This window comes from Aquarana catesbeiana, linkage group LG08 (genome assembly GCF_042186555.1).
Source record: "Aquarana catesbeiana isolate 2022-GZ linkage group LG08, ASM4218655v1, whole genome shotgun sequence".
NCBI classification, from domain to species: Eukaryota; Metazoa; Chordata; class Amphibia; order Anura; family Ranidae; genus Aquarana; species Aquarana catesbeiana.
The window spans coordinates 130789491-130800084 of record NC_133331.1 but is presented as its reverse complement, the minus strand read 5'-3'; the positions used below and the strand labels follow the sequence as shown (position 1 = coordinate 130800084).

The 10594-nt window shown below is 41.6% G+C and overlaps 1 protein-coding gene across 2 annotated transcripts in view; it reads left to right on the top strand.

Moving 5' to 3' along the window:
• Window positions 1-1562: 1562 nt before the first annotated feature.
• LOC141106041 (intelectin-1-like) overlaps window positions 1563-10594 on the top strand; it is a 162656-nt gene continuing 153624 nt past the window's right edge. The window contains exon 1 of one of the 2 annotated variants that reach the window (XM_073596396.1): window positions 1563-1714. The gene's annotated coding sequence lies outside the window, so the exon portion shown is untranslated. The remainder of the gene's footprint in view (window positions 1715-10594) is intronic. The other variant, XM_073596395.1, reaches the window with a different exon arrangement.

Here is a 10594-nt window from a genome sequence, read left to right as displayed (position 1 = left end):
GTCCCATAGACTTTAACGGTGTTCGTGTGTTCTGCCGAATTTTTTGCCTGTTCGGTATGTTCTGGTGCGACCGAACCAGGGGGTGTTCGGCCCATCCCTAGTAGCCAACCAGCTTCTAACTTCAGCTTGTTCAATTAAGCTTTGACAAAAAAAAACCTGGAAGCTGATTTTATGCAGAGCTGCATCAAATTTTGCACTCTCCAGTTTTAGTAAATCAATCCCCATGTGTCTTAACCACTTAAGCCCAGGACCATTTTGCTGGCCAAAGACCAGAGCACTTTTTGCAATTCGGCACTGCGTTGCTTTAACTGAAAATTGTGCGGTCGTGTGACGTGGCTCCCAAACAAAATTGACGTCCTTTTTTTCCCACAAATAGAGCTTTCTTTTGGTGGTAGTTGATCACCTCTTGCGCTATAAACAAAAATAGAGCGACAATTTTGAAAAAAACACATTATTTTCTACTTTTTGCTATAATAAATATCCACAAAAAAACTTTTTTTTCCCTCAGTTTAGGCCGATATGTATTCTTCTACATATTTTTTGTAATAAAAATTGCAATAAGCATTTATTGATTCATTTGGGCAAAAGTTATAGCGTCTACAAAATAGGGGTTAGTTTTATGGCATTTTTATTAATAATTTTTTTTGTACTAGTAATGGCAGCAATCAGAGATTTTTATCGGGACTGTGATATTATGGCAGACACATCGGACACTTTTGGGACCATTGTCATTTTTACAGCGATCAGTGCTATATAATTGCACTGATTACTGTAAAAATGACACTGGCAGTGAAGGGGTTAACCACTAGGGGGCCAGGGAGGGGTTAAGTTTGTCCTGGGGAGTGTTTCTAACTGTTAGGGGGCTGGGCTAAGAACGGCACTTCACTGATCATAGCTCCCGATCACATGATAACGACCCCAAACACACCTCCAAGATGACCACTGCCTTGCTAAAGAAGCTGAGGGTAAAGGTGGTGGACTGGCCAAGCATGTCTCCAGACCTAAACCCTATTGAGCATCTGTGGGGCATCCTCAAACGGAAGGTGGAGGAGCGCAAGGTCTCTCACATCCACCAGCTCCATGACAGTGGCAACCTGTGAACTCAGTGCAAAAAAGGGTGAAGGCAGTGCTGGAAAATAATTGTGGCCATACAAAATATTGACAAAAAGGTATATGTCAGATTGTATGCCATGGCTTTTGGATGTGGGAGTGAGGGGGAGGTGGGTCCCTGGGCTATCCAGCGTGTGTGGATCGCGTGGTTCCCCATCGGCCCCCTCCGCATTCCACAATTGTCTCCACCTTTTGGGGGCTTCTCCTCTGTTCCCCACTGCTCTTGGCGCCACGGATCCCCCTGGTCTAACCCAGTACCTATGCCGCCATTAGCTGTATGGACACCCAAGGGCTATATCTCTTTATGAGTACTAGTCCGCTTTCTGGCCTCTGTTCTTGCACTGGTTCCCCTATTCCATGCTCGATCACAGGGCTTACCACAGCAGCCCGTTTGCTAGGTGTGTCTAGCCAGGACGATGGCCCCATTGGTCCTTGGCAGCTTTCCTCTAACAACGCGATCTGCATCCCGCACGGCATCATGGGAATTGTATGCCGATGGCTCCCGATCGGTGACGTGGACGCCGATTGGATGGGGAGCCTATAAAACCAGCCAGCCCAACTTCAATTCTGCTGGACTGCAGGGGTGCCTTACGATTGTGTTGTGGTATGTAGTTATTACCCATATCGTTATACTTTTTCTTGCCTTTCAGGTGGCTTTACCTACATAAATAGCAGGCTTCAATCATTTTGCTGACACCCAAATTATTGCACCCTGATATAGGATTTTGTATTCAAACTGTTTGGGTGGGTGTTATGGGGATTTTTATCCTGGTCTTCATGGCACCTTACCTGACTTTGTAATTTGGTTTTTAGACCTCTATTGATGATTTCAGTAATCTCTTCTCTTTTGTCTTCTCCCACTATTTTCGTTTTTGGCTACCATTGACAATTTTTGGCACCCCTGCATTTATATTGATTTTAATTATACTATTTTGAGTAGGGATAAGCAGAACACCCCCGGGTTTGGTTCGTGGCAGAACATGCGAACGCACCGAAAGTTTGTGTTACCATTTGAACACCGTTAAAGTCTATGGGACGCGACCGTGAAAAATCAAAAGTGCAAATTTTAACCACTTGACCACTGGGTACTTAATCCCCCTTAATAACCAGACCAATTTTCAGCTTTCGGTGCTCTCACATTTTTGAATGACAATTACTCATTCATGCAACACTGTATCTATATGAAATTTTTGTCCTTTTATTTTTCCACACAAACAGAGCTTTCTTTTGGTGGTATTTAATCACTGCTGGGTTCTTTATTTTTTGCTCTATAAACGAAAAAAGACTGAAAAAATGCATTTTTCTTTGTTTCTGTTATAAAATTTTGCAAATTAGTAATTTTTCTTCAATTTATACCGCTACTTATCTTTGGTAAAAATAACCCAAATTGGTGGATATTATTTGGTCTTTGTGAAAGTTAAAGTCCAAAAGCTATGGTGCCAATATCTGTAAATTGATGACACCTGAAGTACTGACGGCCTATCTAATTTCTTGAGACCCTAACATTCCAGAAAAGTACAAATACCCCCCAAATGACCCCTTTTTGGAAAGAAGACATTCCGAGGTATTTAGAAAGATGCATGGTGAGTTTTTTGAAGTTGTCATTTTTTTCTCACAATTCTTTGCACAATCAAGTTTGTTTTTTTTTTTTTTTTTTTTTTTTTTTTTCACAAAATTGTCATATTAGCAGGTTATTTCTCACACACAGCATATGCATACCACAAATTACACCCCAAAACACATTCTGCTATTACTCCCGAGTATGGCGATACCACATGTGTGAGAATTTTACACAGCGCGGCCACATACAGAGACCAAACATGCACGGAGCACCTTCAGGCGTTCTGGAGCACCCAGGCCAATTCTGACATTTCTCTCCTACATGAAAAATCATCATTTATTTGCTGAAAATTACAAAAAACCCAAAACATTATATATGTTTTTTTAGCAAAGACCCTAGAGAATACAATGGCAACTTTTTATCTTGCACGGCATCTTTTCAAACGCGTTTTTTTTGGAAAAAAAAGTTTTGTGCTTTAAAAAAAACAAAACCAGTAAAGTTAGCCCAATGTTTTTGCATAATGTGAAAGATGAAGTTACACCGAGTAAATAGATACCCAACATGTCACCTTTCAAAATTGCGCACGTTTGTGGAATGGCTCCAAACTTCGCTACTTAAAAATCCCCATAGGCGACGCTTTAAAATTTTTTACTGGTTACATGTTTTGAGTTAGAGGAGGTCTAGGGCCAAAATTATTGCTCTCGCTCTACCGATCACAGCGATACCTCACATGTGTGGTTTGAACACAGTTTTCATATCTGGGTGGGACTTGCGTATGCGTTCACTTCTGCATGCGAGCACACGGGGACAGGGGCACTTTAAATTTTTTATTTTTATTTTTTTTTATTGTTCATTTTACTTTATTTTAGTTTGACGCTTTTTTCCCCCCAAAATTTTTTTTGATCACTTTTTTATTCCTTTTACAAGGAACGTAAACATCCCTTGTAATAGGAGTATGGCATGACAGGTCCTCCTTTTTCAATTAAAAAAAAAAAAATTTTAAATTGCATACATACACTGAGAATCTTCCAACGTAGCACATTCCCAGAACAACATCTGGCCACGCAGGGCCTGTGCAAACTTCCCCCCACCCTCCTTGTCACAGCTCACATATCGTATATCATAAGCCTTATGCACCAAATCTTCCTCCTTTGCTTACAAAACCATGTATTTGGTGATCGTAGAATGAGGGTTATAAGATTAATAATCTATATTATCCTTCATACTAATAAGTCTGTCCCTTATCATACTGTGTTGTGTCTTACACTCTCATATTGTTCGCATTACAATTTATTTGATCCTACTGGCAACTATGTCAACCATATTTAACCCACCGTGGTAGCTGACTCATACCATACTTTCCATACTTTATCAAATTTTTTGTTACATCCCCTTGCTTCATATGTATATTTATAGTGGGGTAGCATTGAATTCACCAGATTTTTCCAAAAGTTTGTCAGGTGCTTTGGCATTTTTCCATTTAAGCAGAATGGCCTTTTTCCCGTAAAACAATAAAATAGTGAGTAACGTTCTCATGGCTCGTTTTGGAACCACCTCATCCACCAGTCCCAATAGGCATACCCTAATTGTCATTGGTATAGGTACCGATATGAGGTCTGATATGCATGTTGTAATCTCTTTCCAAAAACTTTGTACATGTGAACATAGCCAAAAAATATGCTCAGCATCAGCTGGAGATGCAGAGCACCTCCAACATTCCGCTGATGCACTACCATAGATCTTGGCTAGTCTGGCTGGTGTATAGTAACTTCTATGTAAAAACTTGAATTGTATTAATCTGTCTCTGGCTGATACCAGATGTCGGAACGGTTGATTCCAAAAGTCATCCCAATCCTCCCCCTGTAGTTCAGGAACCTCCATTTCCCATTTGGTTCGACATTTTCGTGAATGCTTTTGGCGTTGATTTAAAAAATTCTTTGTACGTCACCGAGAGGACCTTGCTCAGGCCCTCTGCTGACATTAGGGATTCAAGAGTGGATGGCAGGGATTCCACCCTCGACTCTCCAAATTGATTTTGAAATGCGTGTCTAATCTGGAAGAAACTAAATAAATATGAGTTGGGCAGCTCATGTCTTGACTGTAATTGAGAGAAGGTCATAAGATCCCCAAATGTCGTGATATCTTTGAGTGTTTTTACGCCCTTAACCGCCCAAACCCCTGGATCTGGTAAGTTATAAAAGTGAGGTAGATTGTGATTCATCCAAATTGGGGTCGATGGGGAAAGTCCCCCATAGCTAGGGCTTCCCAGGCCTTAATAGTAGCTTTCATAGTTGTAGTCAAAGGCAGATCAGATTTGATACCTCGAAACAGCGTCAAACGCAGTCTTTCATAGGCTCCCAAATGTGCCGCTTCTAATACTGTGGCAGAGTCCCCATCATCTGATATTAACTATCTCCGGGCAAACACCATCTGGCCTGCCAGATAGTATTTGTGCCAGTTGGGTAGCACCATTCCTCCCTGATCACAAGGTTCTTCTAATATCTAATTTCTTGAGACCCTAACATGCCAGAAAAGTACAAATACCCCCCAAATGACCCCTTTTTGGAAAGAAGACATTCCAAGGTATTTAGAAAGATGCATGGTGAGTTTTTTGAAGTTGTCATTTTTTTTCTCACAATTCTTTGCAAAATCAAGTTTGTTCTTTTTTTTTTTTTTTTTCACAAAATTGTCATATTAGCAGGTTATTTCTCACACACAGCATATGCATACCACAAATTACACCCCAAAACACATTCTGCTATTACTCCCGAGTATGGCGATACCACATGTGTGAGAATTTTACACAGCACGCCCACATACAGAGACCAAACATGCACGGAGCACCTTCAGGCGTTCTGGAGCACCCAGGCCAATTCTGACATTTCTCTCCTACATGAAAAATCCTCTTTTATTTGCTGAAAATTACAAAAAACCCAAAACATTATATATGCTTTTTAGCAAAGACCCTAGAGAATACAATGGCAGTCATTGCAACTTTTTATCTTGCACGGCAACTTTTCAAACGCGTTTTTTGGAAAGAAAACAGTTTTGTGCTTTAACCACTTACCAACTGGCCCATAGCCGAATGACGGCTGCAGGGCGGTTGGATAACTCTGGGAGGACGTCATATGACGTCCTCCCGGAATTCCCCTCTCGCGCGCCCCCTGGGGCGCGCACCCGAACACATCCGTGACCGCCGGGTCCTCTGGTAAATGGCCGCTGATCGCGGCCGTTTACCATGTGATTGCACCGTCAAATGACGGCGCGATCACATGTAAACAGACCGGCGTCATCTGATGACGCCGGTTCCTCTCCTCCCCTCCTGTGTGCTGATCGGTACACAGTGAGCGGGGAGGGGGATGGATGTCTGCAGCGCTGTGGGCTGGATGTGTAGTGCCCACAGCGCTGCACAGAGACATCCAGCCATCCATCCATCCATGCTCAGCCATCCCTCACTACTCTGCAATGCTGTGCAATACTCTGCAATGCTGTGCAATACTCTGCAATACCCCCACAATACTCTGCAATGCTGTGCAATACTCTGCAATGCCCCCACAATACTCTGCAATGCCCCCACAATACTCTGCAGTGCTGTGCAATACTCTGCAGTGCTGTGCAATACTCTGCAATGCCCCCACAATACTCTGCAGTGCTGTGCAATACTCTGCAGTGCTGTGCAATACTCTGCAATACCCCCACAATACTCTCCAATGCTGTGCCATACTCTGCCATGCCCCCGCCATACTCTGCCATGCCCCCGCCATACTCTGCCATGCCCCCGCCATACTCTGCCATGCCCCCGCCATACCCTGCCATGCTGAGCCATGCTCAGCTGTACTCGCCCTCTGTATGTGGCCAGGCTGTGGAAGTCTCACACATGTGGTATCGCCGTACTCAGGAGGAGCAGGAGAATCTTCTTTTGGGGTGTCATTTTTGGTATGTACATGTTATGTGGTAGAAATATTGTATAAATGGACAACTTTGTGTTAAAAAAAAAAAGCGTTTTAACCACTTCCCGCCCGCCGGCCGTCATACAATGTCCTTGACTTTGTGCGGGGATATCTGAATGATGGGTGCAGCTACAGGCATCTTTCAGATATCCGCTTTTTCAGCCGGCGATTCCCTACACCATAGGAATGATCATAGCGGCTGTTCCACTGCTTGATCGTTCTTACGGGAGGCGAGAGGGGATCCCCCCCCCCCCCACGCTTCTACCGACTCACCGCTACGATCGAAGCCAGGATCGTTTTTTTTTTTTTTTTTTTTTTTTTTTTTAAATTTCAGGCTTCCCAGCCTAGAGGTGAGATGTGGGGTCTTATTGACCCCATATCTCACTGTAAAGAGGACCTGTCATGCCATATTCCTATTACAAGGATGTTTATATTCCTTGTAATAGGAATAAAAGTGGTCAAAAATTTTTTTTTTTGGAAAAAAGCATCAAACTAAAATAAAGTAAAATGAACAATAAAAAAAAAAAATTTTTTTTTAAAGCGCCCCTGTCCCTGTGTGCTCGCATGCAGAAGCGAACGCATATGTAAGTCCCGCCCACAAATGAAAACGGTGTTCAAACCACACATGTGAGGTATCGCTGCGATCGGTAGAGCGAGAGCAATAATTTTGGCCCTAGACCTCCTCTGTAACTCAAAACATGTAACCAGTAAAAAATTTTAAAGCGTCGCCTATGGGGATTTTTGAGTAGCAAAGTTTGGCGCCATTCCACAAGCGCGTGCAATTTTGAAAGGTGACATGTTGGGTATCTATTTACTCGGCGTAACTTCATCTTTCACATTATGCAAAAACATTAGGCTAACTTTACTGTTTTGGTTTTTGTAAAGCACAAAACAGTTTTTTTTCCAAAAAAAACGCGTTTAAAAAATTGCTGCGCAAATACCGTGCGAGATAAAAAGTTGCAACGACCGCCATTGTATTCTCTAGGGTCTTTGCTAAAAAAACATATATAATGTTTTGGGGTTCTATGTAATTTTCTAGCTAATAAATGATGATTTTTACATGTAGGAGAGAAATGTCAGAATTGGCCTGGGTGCTCCAGAACGCCTGAAGGTGCTCCCTGCATGTTGGGCCTCTGTATGTGGCCATGCTGTGTAAAAGTCTCACACATGTGGTATTGCCGTACTCGGGAGTAATAGCAAAATGTGTTTTGGGGTGTAATTTGTGGTATGCATATGCGGTGTGTGAGAAATAACCTGCTAATATGACAATTTTGTGGGAAAAAAAAGTAAAAAAAAAAACCTTGATTTTGCAAAGAATTGTGGGAAAAAATGACAACTTCAAAAAACTCACCATGCATCTTTCTAAATACCTTGGAATGTCTTCTTTCCAAAAAGGGGTAATTTGGGGGGTATTTGTACTTTTCTGGAATGTTAGGGTCTCAAGAAATTAGATAGGCCGTCAGTACTTCAGGTGTGATCAATTTTCAGATATTCGCACCATAGCTTTTGGACTCTATAACTTTCACAAAGACCAAATAATATCCACCGATTTGGGTTAATTTTACCAAAGATATGTAGCGGTATAAATTTTGGCCAAAATATATATGAAGAAAAATTACTAATTTGCAAAATATTATAACAGAAATAAAGAAAAATGTATTTTTTTACAGATTTTTCGGTCTTTTTTCTTTTACGGCGCAAAAAATAAAGAACCCAGCGGTGATTAAATACCACCAAAAGAAAGCTCCATTTGTGTGAAAAAAAGGACAAAAATTTCATATAGATACAGTGTTGCATGACTGAGTAATTGTCATTCAAAATGTGAGAGCACCAAAAGCTGAAAATTGGTCTGGTTAGGAAGGGGGTTTAAGTGCCCAGTGGTCAAGTGGTTAAAAAAACCAAAACAGTAAAGTTAGCCCAATGTTTTTGCATAATGTGAAAGATGAAGTTACACCGAGTAAATAGATACCCAACATGTCACCTTTCAAAATTGCGCACGTTTGTGGAATGGCTCCAGACTTCGCTACTTAAAAATCCCCATAGGCGACGCTTTAAAATTTTTTACTGGTTACATGTTTTGAGTTAGAGGAGGTCTAGGGCCAAAATTATTGCTCTCGCTCTACCGATCACAGCGATACCTCACATGTGTGGTTTGAACACAGTTTTCATATCTGGGTGGGACTTGCGTATGCGTTCACTTCTGCATGCGAGCACACGGGGACAGGGGCACTTTAAATTTTTTATTTTTTTTTATTGTTCATTTTACTTTATTTTAGTTTGACGCTTTTTTCCCCCCAAAATTTTGATCACTTTTCTATTCCTTTTACAAGGTATGTAAACATCTCTTGTAATAGGAATATGGCATGACAGGTCCTCCTTCTTTTTTTTTTTTTTTTAATTGAAAATTTTAAATTGCATACATACACTGAGAATCTGCCAACCTAGCACATTCCCAGAACAACATCTGGCCACGCAGGGCCTGTGCAAACTTCCCCCTACTCTACTCCCCCACCCCCCCCCACCCTCCTTGTCACAGCTCACATATCATCGTATATCATAAGCCTTATGCACCAAATCTTCCTCCTTTGCTTACAAAACCATGTATTTGGTGATCGTAGAATGAGGGTTATAAGATTAATAATCTATATTATCGTTCATACTAATAAGTCTGTCCCTTATCATACTGTGTTGTGTCTTACACTCTCATATTGTTCGCATTACAATTTATTTGATCCTACTGGCAACTATGTCAACCATATTTAACCCACCGTGGTAGCTGACTCATACCATACTTTCCATACTTTATCAAATTTTTTGTTACATCCCCTTGCTTCATATGTATATTTATAGTGGGGTAGCATTGAGTTCACCAGATTTTTCCAAAAGTTTGTCAGGTGCTTTGGCATTTTTCCATTTAAGCAGAATGGCCTTTTTCCCGTAAAACAATAAAATAGTGAGTAACGTTCTCATGGCTCGTTTTGGAACCACCTCATCCACCAGTCCCAATAGGCATACCCTAATTGTCATTGGTATAGGTACCGATATGAGGTCTGATATGCATGTTGTAATCTCTTTCCAAAAACTTTGTACATGTGAACATAGCCAAAAAATATGCTCAGCATCAGCTGGAGATGCAGAGCACCTCCAACATTCCGCTGATGCACTACCATAGATCTTGGCTAGTCTGGCTGGTGTATAGTAACTTCTATGTAAAAACTTGAATTGTATTAATCTGTCTCTGGCTGATACCAGATGTCGGAACGGTTGTTTCCAAAGGTCATCCCAATCCTCCCCCTGTAGTTCGGGAACCTCCATTTCCCATTTGGTTCGACATTTTGTGAATGCTTTTGGCGTTGATTAAAAAATTCTTTGTACGTCACCGAGAGGACCTTGCTCAGGCCCTTTGACAATAGGGATTCAAGAGTGGATGGCAGGGATTCCACCCTCAACTCTCCAAACTGATTTTGAAATGCGTGTCTAATCTGGAAGAAACTAAATAAATATGAGTTGGGCAGCTCATGTCTTGACTGTAATTGAGAGAAGGTCATAAGATCCCCAAATGTCGTGATATCTTTGAGTGTTTTTACGCCCTTAACCGCCCAAACCCCTGGATCTGGTAAGTTATAAAAGTGAGGTAGAGTGTGATTCATCCTAATTGGGGTCGATGGGGAAAGTCCCCCATAGCTAGGGGATGCCAACCTTACCGCCAATTCCCAGGCCTTAATAGTAGCTTTCATAGTTGTAGTCAAAGGCCGATCAGATTTGATACCTCGAAACAGTGCCAAACGCAGGCTTTCATAGGCTCCCAAATGTGCCGCTTCTAATACTGTGGCAGAGTATCCATCATCTGATATTAACTATCTCCGGGCAAACACCATCTGGCATGCCAGATAGTATTTGTGCCAGTCTGGTAGCGCCATTCCTCCCTGATTACAAGGTTCTTGTAATACTTTGATTCCTATCCTAAGGGGCT